This window comes from Passer domesticus, chromosome 2, assembly GCF_036417665.1.
Source record: "Passer domesticus isolate bPasDom1 chromosome 2, bPasDom1.hap1, whole genome shotgun sequence".
In the NCBI taxonomy this organism is placed as follows: domain Eukaryota; kingdom Metazoa; phylum Chordata; class Aves; order Passeriformes; family Passeridae; genus Passer; species Passer domesticus.
The window spans coordinates 6410407-6432672 of NC_087475.1; the positions used below are offsets into that span (position 1 = coordinate 6410407).

At 41.1% G+C, this 22266-nt stretch overlaps 1 long non-coding RNA gene across 1 annotated transcript; it reads left to right on the top strand.

Annotated features, from left to right (window-relative positions):
* Positions 1–388: 388 nt before the first annotated feature.
* LOC135293066 (uncharacterized) lies at positions 389–22029 on the top strand. The gene is made up of 3 exons (XR_010355209.1): positions 389–828; positions 18415–18518; positions 20703–22029. It is a non-coding gene; the product is annotated as an uncharacterized LOC135293066 (long non-coding RNA).
* Positions 22030–22266: the final 237 nt, after the last annotated feature.

Below are 22266 nucleotides of genomic sequence, written 5' to 3' on the forward strand. Positions count from 1 at the left end.
AATTTAGCATTCATCCATAACAGACTTAGGCCAAAAGCTTTGTCTAAGACTTTCCACAGCCAAGGGTGATCAGATATGAATCCCAGTGTAATATGAGATCAATTTGTGCAAGATAGATTCCAAGATTTCAACGTCAGCCATTTATTTTTTCTCTAATCCTTGTAGGACCTCTGCTTCAAACTCTGGGTAGGCTCAAGCTGAGACCCTGCCTTTATTTTTAATCTGATGAGTGGTTGATGCTTTGGCTGAAGAGACACCACAGAGGCTGCTTCACCCACCCACACCAAGATCTGAGAGGCTTAAAGAGCAGGGAAATAAACTTTTGTTTTTAAGAAAACAAAAGCATTGTCATTCTGAAGGACAAAATGTGCTTCAGTTGGGAAGGACCTAGACTCCAAAGTGTGAGTGTGAGTAATAAGGGAAAGCAGTGGGTTTTCTGAGAACTTTCAAGGTCTTTAAAAAGGCAAGAAACTGCTTGTTGTTGCCCATTAAAGATTATTAAGATTATCCACATCTAACCACAGGAATGACCCCCAACACTGCCAGGAGCTGGGGGACGCTCCAGGCCATGGGGAGGAGGAGGGAGAGGCAGGAAGGGCAATGGGCACACAAGGCCCCACTGGCCCAAGCTCATGAAAAGAGGCTTCCAAATTCTCTCTTTTAAGTAAAGAAGACAGTATAAGTTGTTTGAGAGGGAATATGCTGCTTCTCACATGTATGAAGATTTTTGTAGGTTCAGCTCAATGATGTGTGTTGGAGAGAGGATGCTGGGGGACGCTCAGGATCAGCACAAGGCCCCAGACCACATGGAGCAGCCACTTCCACCAGGTTTGTTTCAGACCCTGGGTTGTATGAGGTCCAGGAACGTGCTGAGAGGAATTTTGGGATGTGCTCCATACTTGTAAGTGACACGGGGTCCCTGAGGTGTGGCACTGTGGCAGAGAGCACACCCTCTCTTGGAGTCTGGTGCTGTCTACAGGCACACCAAAAAAAAAGAACTTATACAAATCCAAATACAGAAAGAATGCACCAGCTAAAATTTGTGTGGGGTTGATCAAGTCTGTACAGATGTGAGTCCAGAGTCTCCCTGAAAATAAAGGAAGGGAGACAGGGCACTGGGTGCTGTAGCTCTGGAATTGTTCCCATGGCTGCCAACCCCAAACCAAGTTGTCAGTGGCCGAATGCCACGTTCAGTCATTTCTTGAACACAAAACCACTTGTAAATCACTTGTAAAGCACTTATTCCTTTTATTTCAATCTAAATTGACCCACTTGTAATTAAAAAAAACAAAAAAGAGGACTGGTAGAAGAACCATGAGAAAAAAAATCCATTACCCAGAGCCCCAGATTTGGAAGTGCTCTTCCCAGAAATGCACAGGATTTATATCACAGAGCTGTTTTTGGCACTGGCAGGGAAATGAGCATGGATACAGTCAGACACAATTGCGCAATCTGAACACAGCTTTCGTATAGATAAGGGTCTTTTCCAGCAGGCATAATTAAAAAATAGTCTAACAGAATAATTTATATTGTATTGATTTGCATTAATGTGGAAGAAAATATTCAGCAGTTCCTGATGGGAAATATAACCTCCTGGAATGGAGAAAGTGGCAGTGAGTCTTGTATATAATTAAACCATGTATACCCTTAGAAACTCTTTTATTCAAGCATTCAAACTCTTTTATTCTTCTATACTGGAGATATAAATCATAGTGCCAAATTTTATTTATTTTTATACAAACATTGGCATGCACAGAATTGTTTTCTGCTCCCTGAGGATGCATACTCAATATGGAGGCTTTTTTTCTAGGAGGAAACTCCAAAAATTCTGGGCCAACAATGCTATATATTGCTTGTGTACTTGCTTTTCCCATAAGAACCAAAAGCCTGTGCATTATACAAATGCACAGAAAGGCATAGCTGAGAACTAGGATGAAAAAATATTCTCCATGTTTCTCAATTAAAAAAAAAAAATTGCTTGGTTTTGGTCATTTTGAGGAAGGCTGGGAAGTAAAATGATTTAAAAGTTGAGGGCTAACACACCCTATTAGAAATACTATATTGCAGGAGAACCTGAATATCTTTTGCTAAAAAAATCTGTAATAAAAAAAATCTTTTTGATTTTTTGTCCAGTTTTTTTGCTAACGGTAAGGGGAACAGCTCTGTGTGCTTACCACAGGGTAGTAGGAGCAAGATCTACTTCTAATGCATGTGCTATTTCCTCATTAAAACCAGTGGGGCGGAATGTGCTTGGTGAATCCCTGAATTCATACCGTGTTTGTTTGCTGACCCTAAGGCTTGTCAGGTGTGCTCACCTTTCAAAAGGGAAAGGACACTGCTTTGGGCCCTCAGGCAGATTGATCCCTCACTGGATGATTCTGTCGGAATCCGAAGATTGCTTCATGTGTTTGTCTGAGTCTTTGAAGTTATCCACTGAGGACAATAAACTGCACTTATTTGTGCTGAGCTTTTGGTTTTGATTTCCCAGGGGGACAGGTCTGGAGTGGTGCTTGCTGTGGATGTTGCATCACTGCTTGGCAGCAGGGCTGCTGGTCTGCTGTGGAAATCACTGCCTGCCTGCAGCCTGCCCTTCCTAAAGAAATGATCCACCCAACACACATGTTCTTTGTCACCCCAGCTCCTCATCCAGCTCATAAAACAGTTCTGTTGGCTTTGTATCCTTGGAGCAACTGAAACTGTAGGTAATGATTGCAGAATTAATGGTTTTACGTGCTGCAGACACGCACCCAGCCACCACTGCACTGTGGTCACGGTGCTTCGTGGGAAGGTTTCATTTTCTGAGTCCCACACTTCATCCTGCTGCTCACAGACCAAACCCTGCCCTGCAGGGTGGGCAGCCAGCACATCCAAGAGGAGGATTTGATGCCCAAAGGTGGGCAGTGGTGCCAGAACAGATGACCCTGAGCATCTGGGGATGCAATGTGGACCTAAAGGAAGCTTGAAGCCACCTGGGACCAAGGTGTCTCCAATGGTGATGCCTCAGGGTTCAGCTTTTATATGTTTCAGATTCTGTGCTGCTTTAGTGTGTAGTTCTGAGGTTCATATTAGGGGATAGTAAGCTCTCTTCACAGAGTAGGGAGGCAAAACAATTCCTTCTCCAGCTGGGCACCAAGGACAAATGATCCAAATCTCAGGCCCAAGAGCACAAACAATGTGGGCTGAAGAGAGAATAACAAGCAGGATGGGACTTCATAACCTAAAGCTATAACTGGACAATGAACTGCAATCTGAAAATGGAGCAGAGCTGATCCCAGGGAGAGACCCTGTGAGAACTCGTGCATTTTGGGACCATTTTGGTTCACCTTGGGTGCAGCCCTGGCTGGGCTCTTGTGCTGCCCAAGGTGGATCCATTGAGGCCTTCTAATAAATCCCTACTGTATTCTTTAGCTCTGTCCAGCCTCTGCTCTAGGTCAGCCTTCCCAAGGCATCAATGGCACGAAAGTGTTCTGGCAATTGACTCACCCTCCTCATTTCCAGCAGTGAAACTAGCCTTCTGTGAAAGTAGCTCTTCTCATTATGGAGAGGAACCCTCCAGACAGGCTGCTGGCCCTGGATAACAGAAGAGTTTCTTTTTGTGTTAATTGAAACTGATACTTGGGCTCGGGAGTCCTTGTTAATGCACATTTGTGTGGGTGAGAGGAGAGCCAGAAAAGCCGTGTGGTTCATGTCAGCTTCATCCTCCTATTGCTCAAGAGCAAAATTGCCTGAGAAAAAAAAAAAAAAAAAAAAAGAAAAAAGAAAAAAATCCTATTTGACTCAAAATTTACAGCATTCTCAGCCAGGATAGAAAGATGCTTGTCCACAGTGGGGAGCCGTGGGAAGAGACACTTGGAGAGCATTAACTTCATTCCTGGGAACAAGCATAAGAACAGTTGATGTTAAAGAATAAAATATCGTTCCCACACTTCCCTTTAATTCACTGCAACTTTATTCTGCAACTGGCGGAGCTCGGCTTCCCCCTCCTGGAGACAGGATGGATGGGCAGAGGATTTTCCTTCCCTCCGTGCTCCAGTGTGGAACTGTTTTTTAACTGCTGACTCTGGATACCTCTGGCTTTACCTAAAGGGCTTGTGAAGGGCAAGGTGATTTGGAAATCAAGCCTGTTGAAGCAGGATGAAATCTGCTACAGCAATGTTTTTGTCTCTGCTAGAAAAATATTTAGTGTCTAGTCATCAAAGCCTACAGTTGCTGTGTTGAAATGTTCCATGGTGATAATCTGCATTGTTTTGGTGCTGGAAATAGAAACCCTGAATGCACCTAATAGAGAAGTTCAATTCTGAGTCACAGGAAAATACCTTTGCCTTCATTAACTTGAAAAATCCTTTTAAAGTTTGCAAAACAGTGATTTTAAAGTTCAAGGGTAATTGATGGTGATTCCCTTTTAAGAAGAAAGCTCAGTATCTGTTCTGAAAACAAAGGCATGCATTATTATAATGATATGGACAAAGGAAAACAGTGTAGGATTGATCAGGCTCAGTAATAACCTCACCCCTTTCAGTTAATAATCAAATGACAAGGAAAATTTATACCCAACATAACAGCCCATCAGTTTTGCAGGTTATTTCTGATTTCTTTTTAGTAACCTGTGAGTACTCAAGCACAGATACATAAAACACAGCTGGTTACTCGTGGCTTTAACACTCATGGAAGTGTCAAGGGACCCAATCTCTTAAAGCAGGAGCACCTGTTCATGTGAAACAGCAAAGTTTCAGATTTTGCAGATGTACAGGTTCATTTTCATGAAGGCTCAACTTAATTTTTTAATTCTTTCTCCTTTTAAAATCAAACCCAAAGATATCACCTTTTTTGCCTCAGTTTTTAACTTTTTCAAAAGAAGCTGGCAGATATCCCACCTTTGATAAAGGGGATACATTTAAATGGACACAAGTCTGGGAAGATTTAAAAGAAACTGCTATTTCTTTATGCAGAACTTGGTGCAGGGTAGTCCTGGAGGCACATGGGAGTTTGAATTTCATTAGTGGCAGCAATTCTACATATATCCATAAATATTCTTACATGTTTTATTTTATTTTCTAAGACAGCTTCCAGAAAAGCAAGGGTATCACTTATTTGTGTCGTTTGTGACACTTATTTGGGGAATTCAATTTTTTACTGAGAAAGGGAATTAGGGTTTTAAAGTTACAACTCCTTCCCTATTTCTTACATAACTGCTGTCCCACAGGTAATTAGCCTGAATATATTCGGTGAATAACAAATACTTTAAAAATCTATATTTGCACAAACCTGAATTGAAGGCTTAACAAAATAAAAAAAAATCAGAAAATGGACCATATCTTAAGTAGGGTCATTGCTGCATGTTTCCACATCAAAGGTTTGTCTTTCATCTGGATTTGTGTGGCTTTCTCATTCTGAGTTCTACATTTTGTTGTGCTCTTCTGCCAAGAGATATGAAGAGTTACAAATATCTCTATCATTTGCTCTAGTGGAATTACCTCATAATTATTTTTCCACATTTAAAAAATGTAACCTACTTGGCATTTTACAATTTCCTCAGTAGATTCCTGAGTACCAGCAGAAAGTCGGGTTGCTCCCCCAAGTCATCATGACAGGCAAATCATGATGCACAGGAAACAAATATAAAGTATTTTTTTAATAACTAATTCAGGATATGAGCCTGCAAATTGCCAGACTAGATGCAAATTTCAATGAAAATACAAAGATACTATTTGTGTCCTATGTCTTTATCTAATCCAAAAGTAAAAATTTCTTCCTGTGGGCCCCTTCCTGTTTAGATATCCAATTCTTGTACACATTGACCAAAAAGCTCATAGTTCCCCCATAAGTAGCTCTTATTAATGCATATTCAGGAGGTTTGCTAGAAAAGAAAATCCAAGTCAGGGGAGTACTTTTCTGTGTTAGAAGATGTATTTCAAAAGATGTGAACTTGGCTGGAATAGTACAAAGGTTCCAACATTAGAAATTCTCAGTTCTACAAAAGATCATCTGGTGAAAAGCACTTGTTATTATTAAGCTATGCAAATTTCTATCTTATACAAACCAGCTTAAGTTGTCACTTATGGAAATATTTGCTTCCAGATGTGCCAGCTTTAACTCCGTTTCCAAGACTTTCATTTCCCAGTGGTATCTGCTGTTGCCTCATCCTTCAGTCAGTCCTCCATGATTTATTTTTAAGAGCAGGCTCTTCAACTTGCAGCTTTGATTTAAAGAAAAAAAAACAAAAAACAAACCAAACAAACCTCCACCACTAAATATTTTAACTAAATTGGTGTCCTCTTGGCCTTTCCTTCTGTGTCCCAACACCATGAATTTGGAGGATCAGGTGTAAAATGCTCATGGATTCCCCTAAAAGCAGCCACAGGCAGCAGTGACAGATCACCCTGTGACCTCCATCCTTCTCCAGAGCTCCGGCTAAAACTGTGCTCCTCACAAAGTGTTTCAATTCTTCATTAGGTGCTGACAATGGCATCTGAATATTTTCAACAAGATTTCCAGATGATATAATTTCCAGGTTTAATAAGCTTTGAGGAATTGACAGCATGGATCAGGTTTACAACTGATGAATTGAGTATGAAAGTATCTGTGAGCCTAACCCTCATGACAGCTTATTTTTCTTACTGTACTTTTCCCTCTCTTTAATAATCCCCTGCTTTTAGCTCCTTATGCTAGCAATGGAACTGAAATAAAGAGCAACACTAGTGGGAGCCCTCGACTGGCTGGACAGCACTGACACAGCCCAGTGACAGGACAGGGAGGAATGGCCTCACACTGAAAGAGTAGGTTTTAATTAGATATTGGGAAGAAATTCTCCCCTGTGAGGGTGGTGAGGCCCTGGACAGGTTGCCAAGAGAAGCTGTGGGTGTCCCATCCATGGCAGCGTCCAAGGCCAGGCTGGATGGAGCTCTGAACAACCTGGGATAGTGGAAAGTGTCCCTGCCCATGGCAGGGGTTTGGAACTGGAGGATCTTTATTTTCCTTTCCAATGTCTCAGGGCATTCTATGATTCTGTGATTTAACTTTCCTACTTCCATTACCCCACTTTTTAACCCCTGCTGCAGTCTGCTGAGATTCCTGGGTGTTTTTCTCTGCAGCAGACAGGAAACTCTGCATTTCCACCAAGAGTTTTGATCCATTTGCAGAACAACTCACTTGACCTGTGCTTCCATTTCAGGGGGTGGTGACATGAATCTCCCAGGGCTATTCAGGCCACCAAGACAGACCAGCTCTGCCTACACCATGCAGTAGGACCTGACCCATCCCTCTATTTTCACTCTCCCAAAGGCTCTCCTCCTTCCACTCCACAAAAAGATTTGATATTATTATTCCATAAGATAATACAACCATAAGGATGTGGCTAATATTCTTGGAATTTCTGTATTGCCTGAGGTATATACTGTTCAATTTTTTAGTGGTAAATGAAAAAGGGGTTTTAGCTCCTTAAAGTGATAGATCTTTGGTGATCTGTGTAAAACCATACATTTCTTTAAGATAATTGAATTGTTAAGAAATGCATATGCTAATTTTATTGTAAATTTTTGCCTTATTAGAAGATCCATATTCATGTAAGGATTCAGTGCTGAAGATTTATTTTAATGTCTTTTACTCAGGATAGCAAACAGTTACAGTTTCAATCATCTAGACTACACTTGATTAAACCATCTGTGAACCTGAGTGAATTAATTAACTGTTTTCCTAGTTTAAGGATTTTTTTTTTGTGTATAATTTCTGCCTGAATGGCAAGTCATCTTCCCATGCAGTATCAGATGAAGTTAGTTCAAATAATCCTGTCACTTATTTTCCACACAATTGTTCTCTTCTGCTTTTGTGGTGTGTTTTGCTCCTCAGTGCCTTTTTACAAATTTGTGACACTGCTGCTCAATATGAAATCAATTATGGTTTGACACAGTAGAGTTGCAGATTTTTAAAAATTTTCTGGTGTGAGAAAGATTACCCATGATTGTCTTCACAGCTTATAAAATTCTCCAGAAACATCACAAATTTCACATAATAAATGAGAAATATAGTTGTTTGTCACTGTTGTGATTTCCTCTGCAAAAACACAAACATTTCCCTCATTCATCAACTAAACCTTAATTAAATGAACCTCACAAAACTCTGTCTCAGCAAGGCTCTTGTGAAATTTATTTTATGTTTTGAGGCCCTTAGCTGAAATGTGCTCTGCAGCTGCAAAATGCTCCTCTTGTCTATTGAACAAACTCTGTATCCACTGCCTGCTTCTCACACTTCAGGGTTTTTTCTCTGATAGGGTAGAAAGTGAAATTAAACCCATCATATTCTGTAAGATGTCCTGGGGAAGGTGCTGGGTTTTGTGCTGGAGGGATCTGTAGTACCAGCAGAAGTTGATAGCAATGATGGAATTTCTTCAGAAATGAATGAAAATAAAACAAGGCTTAAGGCAGAATGTTCCATCCAGTGAAATGAAAGAATACTTTTCTGCTGTAAATGAAGAGCTGAAAGATTCTTCATGAGGGGAAAAGGCCCACATAGGGACCTAAGGCTGATCTGTGATCCAAACTCGTGCCTTTGTCCAAGAAACTGAGACAGCAAATGTGAATTCCTTGCACGAGTTAAAGCTGAGGTAAAATTTAATATATACAACATTACCACATGACCTGCTGTCTCTACCACTGTTCCAAGAGAAAAAAGGTGTAGGCAATTAACTCTAGTGGAGATGATGGAAATATTAATCCAGGAACAGTGTCAAATGATAAATCATCTGCTTTCTTCATCAAGGTAATGAAAGATTTAGAATGGACAAAGATGTTAAGCAAGGGGAACTTTCCAATTGCATGCAAATCAATGACTTGGTGGGAAAACAGTGCTTTAGTAGGAGGAAACAAGCTCATGATAATTTTTGACCTTTCACTTTGAAACATATAGAAATATTTTACAGGCAATAGCATAAAGAATCTTAGGGGAAACAGATGTTGCTCAGAGTGCACAGTCTTTTAGTAATTTAAGGTCCTATTAAAATCTAGCAGGGCATCAGAAAGTAGAGGATAACCTCCATCTTGCTTCATATTTATTTCTATATTCTAAAATCCCAAACTCTAAGTTGTCCACCCTGTGATATTACACACTTCTAACCAACTACACACCCATAATCCAGTACTATCAATCAATTTTGGAAGCCTTCTCCACAGCCTCAGGTCAAAGGCAGTGTTCTCTTGTGGGTCTGTGCCTTTAAGCACAGAAAGTTTAAAATTCTCAGCATCCAGGGTTCCAACAAGGGAGAGATCATAGGAACTAATGAGCACTAAATCAACACATGAATTGTTCCATTGATACAGCAAATTAATGTGTGTTCTAGTGCAGTGAGTGAGGTGTGTTCTGCTTCTCTTGTAATGATCATAAGTAAATAAAAAGAGAACTTATAAGTCTTTACTGTGACCCAGTGTGGGAGGCAAGTGGTGCATCCCCACTGAGCAGTGCCCACTTTGCCACTGCAGGTCTTTCTCTGCCTGGAGCTAAATGCTGTGGTGAGAGAAGTCAGGTGTGAATATTCTCATTGTGAAACTGGTTGCCAAAGACAAACCTTGATGTAAAATATCTGGCTAGCAATTGACACGGAAATGTGCAGGGGGAAATCCATCCTTGCAGGTGAGCAGCTTTGTAAGGCATGTCCTCAAAGCTGGTCTAACCTCTGTTTCAAAATGCACAGGAAAAGGATGGACTCTTCAATTGGAGAGGAAAAGCATTGCCCACTCTCCATAGGTACACAGACCACATGAAACAGACCTGGTTCTGATGAGCTCTGTGGGCTGGCAGTCCTGGAGGCTGAAATCCCACTCCTGTGTGCAGGCAGTGCTTACCCACACCAGCCAGAGGTGTCAAGTGTGCTCAGACACAAATAAATCTTTGATATCCAAGGTGGGTGATTAGGATTAGTGGTGTGGTGTAATGAGTTACCTGTTTCCAGTTGTTCCCAGGTTGCATCCATCCAGGATACTACATTCCCCTTCTCTTTCCCACTCTTCTCCCCTTCCTCCACACCTCTTCCCAGCAGCTCTGCTTTGGGTGTCAGCTCCTCAGACCTGCCCCACTCCTCTTTCACCTCACCCCTGTTTGTCCCTGCTGCTCCAGCCCAGCAAAGCTGCCTCTGCTCCTCCCAGGACCTGGTGCTGCCCTTCCTTCCCTCTGCTGCTGATTTATCTCCCTGCTGGCAGCTGGGATGTCTTATCACAGACCAAAACCTGAGCTGGGCCAGGCAGCTCCGGTCTTCTGAGTCCCCAGAGAGGCACCTAATGATTAAGTATTTAATTAAAGATGACATAACTCTTAAGCCAAAGAGAGAACCTCATACCTCATACCTTATTTGATGCTATTAGAAAGATTTGGTGCCTGGTTTAGTGAACGGAAAATAAATTTCTGCAAACAAATGTAGAAATGTATATAAAATACCTACATTTTAACTATACTTTTTTGTTTGTTTGTTTGTTTATTTGTTTGATTTTTTTCCTTCATTGGATCAGTAAGTCTTGCCCAGGGTGACTGGAACACCTTGGTAGGTCGTGGCATGTTCCTGTTGTTCTGCAAGGTACAGCTGATGTGGTAGGGATCCCTTCCCTGCTCCCAGTAAGATTTGCCTGTTTGGGGACTTCAGGTCATATTTTTCATGGTCATTTTTCATAGAATCACAGGGCATCCTGAACTGTGTGAGACCCATCAGGATCACTGAGGACACCTCAAGAATCCCACCACGTGCCTGAGAGTGTTGTCCAAACACTTCTTGACCTCTTGAGTCTATGATCACTTTCTATAAGTGAAATTCAGTATCTTGATTTGGTTTATCACCCATTTCTTCCTCTAGTGATCCCATTCTGACTCTCCAATACTGAAGTCCATTTTAGGTGGTGCTCCATCCTTCTGCAGCTGTGTGACTGCGCCTGTATGTGCTGAAAGCCAGTCCTACTCTGGAAGCTGTTTAATAGTAAATATATTAAAAAAATTCAAGTGTGAGATCCATTCAATCAGTGCTGTTTTGTGCTGCCAAGCAAAAGGAAAAGAGAGGGCACTGGAATAATGTACCCAAACTTTTCACAATTTCTGACAATATTGAGAATGTCTTTGATTTTGTAAATGAATGACTTGAACTGTTCTTGCCTCCATGGCAAATCTGTGAGGTATCAAGAAGGAATGATGTCTTGGAGATACTCTGATGGGTAAGGAGGAATCAGATTGCTGCACTGGCACTTGTGCTCTGGAAACAAAGCAGTGCCATTATAATTAAAGCAGCATCACCTGAAAGCAGATGAGTTGGGGGAAAATTGCCCTTTTATGGTGCTGTACTTTTCTCTGAAGGAAGGAATAATTTATTATATTACTGTGATCTATTTACTGAAGACATTTTCTCATCAGTGCTTGTCAGGTTTCAATTCATAAAAGCTGATTTTTCTTAGAAACCTGCCTGCTTTCAGAGCACCATCTGCTGGTGCTTCCTGGGCCCCGTGGGCTGCTGGAGAGCTGTGCTCCTCTGCATTCCCCAGAGGAGAGGAAGGGTCTGGGGTGTTCCCTGCAGCTTGGTTGTGTTGTGAACCATGACAGCATTTCTCTAGTTAAACTTCAGTATCCATTCATCCTGACAGAGTCTGTTTTCTGAAGGTAATTCTTATCCACATTATGAAAACCTTTAAAAGGAGCAGGAATATTTGAATTATGGGGATAATTAATGAATGGTGATTTGTGGGCTTGGGCCCTTAATTTTGTGTAAGCTCATCCACAGTTCGGTGGCTCTGCAGAGAAAGGGGCTGTGCTTTACCAAAGGTGGGCAAATGTGCTTAACAGACTTTGTGTTGAACTTGTCATATTTTCAATTACAATTTTGTCTAATGCTTCATTGCCTCTCATCCCTGCTCAAATATAATTTATTTCTTTCATAAACACAAATGAACTTGCCACATTTGAGGGAAATCAGTGATGACTTATCAAATTTTAAGAATTTGTATGTATGAGATAATTTTAGGTCTGAATTGTGTTGAGGTTGGTAAAGAATATTTATGTGGGTTCTAGCCTTGGAACAGTAGATGGGTTATGAAAGCCCAGTGACCTTTTCTCAGTCAAAGTTATCTTTTGAACCATAGCACAGGATATCCTGTGTCTCCAAAAAAGTGAAGAACTCTTCTATTTCAAGCCACAAACTTATCTAAATTCTTTGAAGGATTTAATACCTATATTTTAATCATGTTGATGACTTAGTTGTTTTTAGAAAGAAAACTCTAGCTGAACTCTATGGTACAAAGCCATCAAAATGTCTCCTAAAAATACTTACAAAGCAGTTAATGTTCTTTCTAGCCTTTAAATGTGCCTGAAGACTTAACACTGCATTAAAGAAGTACAATTAGAGTGTATGATTATGTGGAGATAGGAAGTAAAAGAGGCTTGTGAAATAATAATTTGTTAAGCAAAATGTGAATTATTTCTGGAAGAAGATGGTGTGTGAATGGTGTCAAAACCAGCAGTCTCTAAGCCAGTGGTGCATTGGAGCCCCATGCCCTGATTCACTTTGCCCTTTGGCTCCTTGCCCAAACAGCCCCAAAAGGGACTGGTAAATCCTAAAGGTCCCATTTCCCATGGCACTCCTTCCCTAACTCAGCCTTGCAGCTGTTCCTGCAAGAATGGACTTCAACTCCTCATCTTTGCCCAGAGGTTTGGGCCTGGTTGGTCTGGAATGCCAGGGGTGTCCTGTGGGACTGGATTGTTCTCACATTCCAGGTGTCCTAAGAGAATTCAGCCTGAACAGCAGGATGTGGGATCTTGCACCTCCAGGAAGCTTTACCACCTGCAGGCATCCAAAGCAAGAAAGAAGAAGAAACTTGAAGGCTGAAACAGAGAATCTGTTGGGAGGATGACTATGGAAGATCAGCTTGTGAATCCACACAAAGTACTGTTATTGAGTCAGGTGCCACAGTTTGGGCAGTTAGATTGTACATATTTATTTTACAACACGGCTGTGAGGTGGTTTTATCATTTTGTTATGGGCGTTTTACCTTTGTTTCAGGGATAGAGGTGCTTGTGCAATCAGGTAGGATATCTAAAATGCAGAAGAGAATGGAATTGCCATCATCTACATCCCACTTGCACAATAAATCCTTTGCTACAACTTCCTTCTTAGTACAGTGAGTTTGGTGCGCCACTTTGGCTGAGTGAGGTACAGCTGAGCTTCTCAAATACTTCACTGTGCTGTGTTTTTGCAGAAATCTGTTCCCAAATGTCATCCCAACAGTGAATTCAGTGAGCTTGAGGTGGAACACAAGTACAGTACTTGTCTTTCATCCTCTGTCAAATTTTGTGTGTGTAGGTGGCAAGCTCAAGCAGCACCTGCCAACTGCTTACTGGTTATTGGCTTGGGACAGAGCTGTTTACATTTAGTTCTGAGGCATCCATTTGTGTACCACTTTGTATCTGCTTTCAGAATTGTACTAAAAATCATGAAATTTAGGTTCAACCAAGTACACAGTCTCAAATCAGGAGCTCTAATTTAAAACCACTTTGTAATCAACAAAGAAAAATTGGTCTGAAATGAGTTACCAATGCACAGCTTGGTGGCAGGACTATATTTAAGATACGCAGTGGATCAGCCATTGAGGGCACAGGAGACTCCAAAGAGTTATATTAACATTTTCCAGACTGGCTTTTAGATCAAGGGTTTAACAGCTTGGGTTGTACCCCCAAGGTAATTGTTGAGATCTGAACTCACATCAGAACATACAGTCCCTTATGCTTCAAGGGGCATGAACACATAAGTGTGTAGTAATAATAATAATAACAATGATAACAATAATGATAACAATAATAATAATAATAATAATAATCTGTTTTCTGTGCCATGTTCAGAGTGTGTCTTAGGTGATAGTTGCAAAAATGAATCTGTTAGCTAGTAACACTTTCCTCATTCTTGCCACTTGTGGTATCACATACAAAATTAGCTTCTGATTACTTTATAGTTTTATTTACTTGTGTTCTGACCAATGGGTCCCTCTCCTCAGACTCTGTTGCTGATGTGCAGTTTGCAGTCACCTTCTGCACAGTCACTGCTGTCCCCAACTTTGTTTTGAACATTGTGTTCACCCCTACCAAGATCCATCTTCCCTTTTCTTGTTGATGTATCTGTCTAAAGGGTATTTGGTATGCCTTGGGTTGTTGGTGTTAATGTACATTAATTACACAAATAATGCAACATTTCCTTACCTACCTCCCCTGCCAGAAAAGAAGTTTGCTTTGTTTGCTTGCAGTCGAGGTGATGCCAGATTTGCTGAATCTTCCATTTGTGAATTTGCATTTTGAAAACCTCTTTACTCAACAATGATCAAAACTGTCACAGAGTTTTTACATGGGGAACATTTTACGGTGTTTTCTTCCTTAAATCAAGTGGTATCAGATTTGACAGTTAGTGGAAAGGCTTTATACCATATTAAAGAGCCTTTTTGGGAAAGCTTCTTCCAAAAAGAAAAAGTGGCTTGCCACACAATTTGATTACCATGAATTATCCTGAGTCTTAGGTTAACTTGAACTAGTTGAGTGGAAAACAGAAATCACCTTGGACCCAAACCAGGTAGCAGGCCCACAATAAGTTAATTTCTCTGTATTCATCTCCAAGTGTCATTCATTCCTGATACTTTGCATATTGATGTATGACAGAAAAGACAAATTTTTGTCTCCTATTTGAGACAAAATGTGATTTTTCAACTGCCCCCTTCCTAAGGGATTGGTGAAATCACCGTGGAGGTGCATGGGATCCCTTGGTGCCATGCAGAGAAGGATTTGAGAGGACCCTGCAGTGCCCCTGTCCTGAGCTGCAGGCTGGGAGCAGTGAAGAATCTCCCATCCCTGTACCCAGGATCTCTCTGGCACAGGGGAATGCAGACAGGGAGAGATTTGAGATGAGAAGTCGTGCTAGGAGCCAGGCAGATGCCATATGCCTTCCTTCCTTTCTGTGCTTCCACAAACTGTGCCCAAGTGCTTGGTTTGCCACAGGGGAGGCTCAGGTTGTGCCAGAGCAGCTCTGGATCAGGCAGGGAAGGTTGATGGCTGCATCTCCTCACTGATGCTCTCTTGCTGCCTGGTAACCTGTCTGCTCATTTCTGCACTGCCAGACACCTTGCTTTGGGAGAAGTCTTTTCATTTCTAAGTCTGTGTGGGAAACAGCCCTGTCTGTGGCAGTTCTGAGGAGGTGTTGTCACATCACAAGGTGCAGTTCTGGCTTTTGAACCAAAGCCTAATGCTCCCAGCTCATACACACCATTCTGCATGTCTGAACAGCACTGTGCTTGTTAAATATGAGTGTTTCCAGGACTGCTGCCCGGTTCTGCAGATACAGCATTCTAAGATTATCCATTTTCTGTCTTTCCATCACTGTGATCATTGCAGGAATGGAGATTATCTATCTGCCAACCATGGAAAACTCTCAAAGTCAAGCTGTGTCCTTTCTGGCTTGTGAATCATCACCTGTAACCTTGACTCAGCAATCACAGGGGAGCACTTAGGCCATGGTTAATGTGAATTCTTCTGATCTAAAAGATTCTCTGTGCTGCTGTGTTATTTGTTATTTCTTTAATAATGCTTATGTAGAATCCTACCCATAATCTTTAGTTCCATGGAGCTAAGGGAACAAAATGGTGGAAAATTATTTTTAGTCTGTTCAGGGAGCAAGATCTGACATTAAATATGTTTTGAATACAGATAGATATATATATACACACACACACACACACACACACATATATATATATATATATATATATATATATATATATGCATGTTTTGAAGAAATATCACTTTCCTGGCTATAGTTAACTGAAAATCAAAATAATAAATTGAAAAAATATATTGCTTCACGGTGTCAGGTTTTAGTTCCAGTGGGATATGATGTTCTGGCTATAGGAGGAAATGTATGTGAGTGTGAGCTGGGTGTGAGAAGAATACTCAAGAGAGAGTTTTCTTCATTATTTACATAACTTTTGGATATTCTGTGATTATTTATAACTATAAAAAGTGTATTTTGCATCAAAGACAATTATGTCAGTTAACAGCATGTTCAGGCCATGATAATTGACTGAACAATCTTTTAATACTTTGCCCCTTTCAAACCTGTTGCTTGGATACCACTTTCTTTGAACTATTATGTACCTTGCTGAAAATTAAATAGTAAAGAAAAGGTTTTAGCAGCTCTTTCCTTTGTCTTTTCCTTAAACTCTATATTATAAAATACTTTCAGAAGTGGAGACAAAGGGTTGGGGCTTTCTGGCAGCAAAGTACTGACAGAAACAGCTGAAAAATGCAACTCATGTACAATCTGAATTGAAACCTTTGTTTTCTAGATATATTTTCTCTTTTTTCTTGCATGAAAGCTTTCCCTTCCTTTTCCAAGGGAATTTGAACTTGAGATGCAATGAAGCAATTCTCAAATTGCAGTCATCCAAAAGTAACTGGATAATGCATCCAGGTGAGTCTCTCACTAGTGAGAAGGGTTTGTTCCCTGCTCAGCTTTACTTACTCACTAAAAGATGTAATCTAAAATTGTGTGGTAGCATTTGTGATTTGGAGTTTTTATATCATGAAAGGTATTTTTCATCTCCATCTAAATGCCATGTTTTCTGTTATATCCTGCCATGAACTGCTGTGATTTCTTTAAGCTGTGAGCTGCTGCTTTATCTGTATGCACAATCCTCTCAGAAACAACAGAGGTGTCTTGTTCAAGGGCTCAGATTTGCCTACAGGACTCATTTGCTGGAAACCTCCAGGTCTTTCCACCTAGCTTCACTTCACTCTGATGCACATGAAAGAAGGGTTGGGGGGTGAATGATCTGGTTGGCTCAGCAGGCAATGTCTTTAGAATCACCTTTTTCTGGGATCATTTTACCATCTGAGTTGAGCTTAAGCTGAGGACTTAAGTTATGTGACATTGCTAGCAGAAAACACAAACGTTTTCCAGTGAAGGTCCAACCTCTGACCAGGGAAGTCACTTGTTTACAGAAAGATGTTGACTCCAACCTTAGGTCCTGTTGGACCTAGATTATGAAAAGAGTTATTTATTAGAGATTGGTCCCAATGAGTATGTTTTTTTCTTCCTGCTGGAAGGCAAGGAAAATCTCCTGCCTGTTCCCTGTGACCCTGTGCCTGGGGAGGGCTGTCCTACCCCAGGACTGACCCTGTGCTCCTCCCAGAGAGGTGCAGGGATGACTGTCAAGGACTGGCACAGACTGGATTTTGAGAAGCAGCACTTCCCACAGTGAGTGAGAAGTCAGGACTTTGGTGCAGCTCATTGCTCCAGTGGGTGATGGGGCAGAGCTGCAAGCACAGCTACAGTCCAGCTGTCTCCTGTTTCAGCTCCTCGCTGCTTCCTGTCATCACAAAAGTGAGCAGAAGCAGAGGGGAAGTTCTTATCTGGGTACAGGGTTGGACCACAGACATCTCCCAGTCTGGATTTGGGGATTTGCCTGTGATCTCTAATGCAAAGGGAATGTTTTGTCACTTTATGTTCATAGCTGAGCCATTCAGCAGCACTGCTGGGGTGACTCACAGCAGTGCTGAGATTGTGACTCACTGCTGCATCCTTTCTGGAAAGACACTAATCCTCCTTTCCTGCTGCTTGGGCTGGTTTGGGAACCACAACATTAAGGACTGAAAGGCACATTTATTAAATGACACATGCCAGGACTGGGTTTTGTTTGCAGCAGCGAGGGAGGGCTTTGTGGCCTCTCTGCTGTTGACTAGACACTGACACATCTGGCACCCAGGCACCAGAGGATGGAGGGATCTGGGCATTTGTTTCCCTGGTTAGATCTGGGTGTCAAGCTTATTTCAGTCAGTGAGACTTTGGGCTGGATTCCAGCGTTTTTCTTAATTACCAACATCTGTCAGATGTCAGCTCTCTGAATCCACCCTTCCTGATCATGCTATTTTAAGGCACTTGTATTTTAAATACTACTACTACTACTAATAAAACCCTTACAGATTTTTCTCTGAGTAATTTGTCCTCAAGGGACGTGGAAGTCCTCAGGTTTCTTCCTGACCAGTGACAGGATGTGGTTTATCCACTAGGAGTCATCCAACCTTTTGCCACACAGGCAGTCTGGCCAAAATCCTTGGGGATTGCTGGTGGAGCAGCAGGAGCTCTGTCCTGTGAATGCAGTAAGGGGTAGCTCTGCTTCAGCTGATTATTGGTGCAGCTCTTGCCCTAAAGTGGGAGATTTCTGTTCTAAACCAACACTTGTTGCTGGTTGTGGTCTCTTGGAGCCTTAGCTAGAGCAGGAATGGTCTTGCATGCCCTTCATGTCTACAGACATTTGAAGGTGTCTTTATCAGAGCTGATCTCCCTGGCTCCAGTTACAGTCAGTGGAGAGAGCAGCATTGCTGAGTGTGATTTACCTGACATGTTTTATCTTTCTTCCTTAGGATGAAGCAGTTATGTCCTGGGAAGCTGGATGGAGCAGTTATGTTCTACCTGTTGCTCTCAGTAATTTGTAAAATAGCTCTTGGAAGAATCTGTACTGAGTCAGGTGACCAACACCCACACGTACTCAATAAATAAGCTCTAAAATGATATTTATCCATGGAAATGCCAATTAACTCTGTTACCACAGCTCTCTCCCAGGGCTTGGCCTTTGCATATTTTTAAAACTAATTAGGGGTATGGTAATTTAGGTTTTTTTTAACCAGCAGAGTTATATATGTGTGGTTTCTTCTTCCTTGAGGGAAGGAGGCACATTTGTACCACTGTCTGCACTGGTGTGGCTGCACTGATTCACTCAACTGTGCTGGCGTTTCTAAATATAGCTGTTAAAAAATTGTAGAAAGTTTTCAAACAACTCCTCTGTGGAAGTACCTACACACCCTAATCAATACACTCACCTTAGCTGGAGGAATGACCTCTGCCTTAAGACTCATTAGGACACCAGAATTTGCAAGTTTCAACAACTTCTATTCTTAAACTATGAAGGGATGTGAGGCAGGATCCTTTCTGATGAGGAGAATGTGTTTGTAATGTTTGCTTTGTATAGTAAAATGTTTAGAAATCATGAAATAAAAATTATTACAAATCAAATACAATTTTTTTCAGGGTGAGAGGGTTCTTAATTTTCTGCTCGTTGCTGAAGTTTTTGAATATTTTTTTCAGGGTGAACACTGATAAAATTAAAAACATCCAATATTTTTCTTAACAAACATCTTTTATTAACAAGAATGGTGGTAAAGAAAGTGTTGGTAAGGCAAAATCAGTCTCAGCAACAGTCTCATTTTTGAAGCTTTCTGCTGTTACATGAAAAAATGTAAACTAGAAATTAATATTAATTAAAAAATATTATCTCCCTAAAATACTAAATAAGGGAGTAATGTTAAAGCAGGAAAAGTATAAGGTTGGTATTTTACTGAAGTGCTGTGCAGCCCTGCTCCATGTGACAGGTGAAATTGGAGGCTGGGCATGTGCCAGGCAGGGATGGTCAGGGCATCCTGGGAGCCTGAGGAGGGCTCACGAGGTGCTGCCTCCTACCAGGGATTCATATGGATTTTGTTTTCACATGAGCTGTGTGAAGGTGGTGTAGCAGATGTTGGACTTCCAGCCATTAACAATTTTCACCTTTGATGGCACAAGGCTGTTCCATCCCACAGAAACACAAGTTCACTTGAATTCCCACGCTGCCCATCTGCCTGCATTTCAAAGTTTGCTACCTTATTAACTGGTGAAATATGTTCATTATAATAGCAGCAATGAGAAGTATTTAAGTGCACCTCAAGCAGTCAAACCCCAAAGATTTAAATCTGCAAAACCCATCTGCTCCTAACTCTGGAACTCACATAAAATAAGAAGGTGCAAAGGATTCCTATATTAAGTTTTGCAAGCACTTGCTTTCAGCCTTGGGGACATTGGAATTTCACTTGGAAGTGCAAGACAAGCCAACTTTTAATTTTTTTTTTCTCTTCAGTTTGAGTAGGCATTATAAGTTCATGGGTACTGCTGTTTTTTCTCAAGCTGATCATTCAGTTTTCAAAGCACTCTAGGAGCTCTCCAAGTTCTAGAAATTTTAGGTTCAGTTCTTTACTCAATCTCAGAATTGTCAGTGGTGCCTATCTAAACTGCAATTCCATTTTGTGTCAAAGGTGTCCATATTAACTTTAAAAATAAGGATTTGGGTCTGTGGCTTCCAAAGTTTGGAGATGTTTCCTTGCAGATGAAAATACTGCATCATTCAAAACACAGGTCTTCATGACTGAGTATATTTGTCCTGCCTGAAATATGTGTAGGACTACCAATTTAAAAAGTAAGATTTTCTTTTAGGACTGTGGAGAAACTCCTCCTTCCCTTCAAGAGGCAACATGTTTCTTTTAAACAACAAATAACATTTATAATAAATGCATAAGTTTGGAGAATGCCTTGGTTGCTGGAGCTGCCACTTTTCTGAGCACCATGAATTCTGAGATTTTAAGTAAACTGAGAATTATTTTAGAAAAAGGATGCTTGCATTGTAATCAGTTACATTTTCCTCCCTTCAAAATCTATGTTATCAACAAATAAACAAAAAAATCCTGTCAAAAAAGTGATAAATGTTAAGTTTCTTCTCTGATTTGTTTTTCATGTGAGATATTTCTCTTGTGCCTGTAACTGCCCTTTCTGTGCAGAAAGATGCCATGATCTGGTGGCTCAGGTGTTGTCTTGTAACCAAAAAACCTGGGTTCTCTTCCCACAGGTTTCCCTGCTATTGCATCAAAGAAATGGCAGCAAAAAACCAAAAAGGGATGACTCTCACTGCTGAAAAAAATCAGTCTAGAGATTAATTTGCTGATCTTTGATACCAAGTTTTTCTTCAACACCTACCCTAAATGCCTTTGCTGCAAGGAGGGGTGGATGTGTCGTGCTTGTTGCAAGGCTATGTCAAGGCGGAGTTTGTGGGGGTTTTTTAAGAGCTGTTTTAATCTGTTCTGGAAGTCTGTTTCTTGCCACAGAAAATCTAATCACACTGTTCTCTGCACGAGTGGTTTAGAGAATCCCTCTGTATCTTTCAACATGGAAATGCTCCTTGCATATATATTGCCTAGCAGTACATGGTGGAAAACTCAGCAGAAGGAGCAGCCTCCTCATACCTGCCATCCTGGCCTGCTGAACTATGATTTTCCCCCCTGTTTTCTATGTTTAAATCTTGTTTTTTGGTGGTTTGCAGATACTTCTCTTGCTTCCCACATAAATTCCAACAGTATGACCAGATGTCTGCTTGGTTTCTCCCAACCACCCTTTTCAGCCCTAATCCGAAATGTTTTTAACACCAGCCACACAAGGATCGTCCTGCAAATTACCTCAAGCAGATAGCCAAAACATTATCTCATGCTGGCCTGGATGTTAGAATGCTTGCAGCTGAAATGCTCCCTCAGGATCCTGGGAAGATGACTCTGGACTTTCTGGCTCTTCTCTGGGATGGACAAAGTCAAACCTCAGCCATTTCCCCATGTAGGAAATGTGTTGTTGGAATGGAGGCTGCTAGAAGACCAGAAATATATTTCTTGGTTGTTCCTTTGCCCAGAGGGATGCAGATACCAGCCACAAAAGGTGTCCCTAAAGAGGAAGACTTCATTTAAGTGGCTTACAGGAGGGAGAAGGTGATCCTGTTGGTATCAGTCCAGCTGAAAAACTTCCTCTTTGGAAATCCTGCCACCTTTGGGGCTGTTCTGCCTGTTGGCAGTGGGGGCAGAGCAGTCCAGGGCTCAACTGAGGAGCAACAACTGCAGAGCACAAAGTTTTTGCCCTAAGAACTTGAGTCTTTCACTCACCTTGATAAATTCTTGAAGGTTGGGTGCTGGGCTGTGAAACATGCTCTGCTCACCTACCACTGGCCTGCTTATTGTCCTTATTATTTTTATTTTTTTTATTTGTGTTTTTCTATTTGTAAAACTTGTGGGGTTTTTTTGTGTGTTTTTCTATTTGTAAAACTTTTAACTTCATTAAACTTTCTGAGATTCATGGTCAGAAATTGCTGCTTAAAAATTGAGTTGTTCATTCTGCTACTTGATTATTTTTTTCCCAAGGCCTGGGTGAGATTAGAAGTTTGAGTTTGCGTGCTGAAGTTGTATTATTGTTTTGTTTTCTTTTCCTAACCACTTCCACATGCAATCAGGTTTTAGTGCCAGCTGCTCTCCATGGTTGGTCTCTGGGGAACGTAGGCTCCTGTTTGTTGTTAAACTCATAAGAGTTAGTTAGTTAGTTTAACTTTTTTCAAATGTTCTAATTTGTCAGGTTTGGGTTTCCACCAGTTGTCTTTA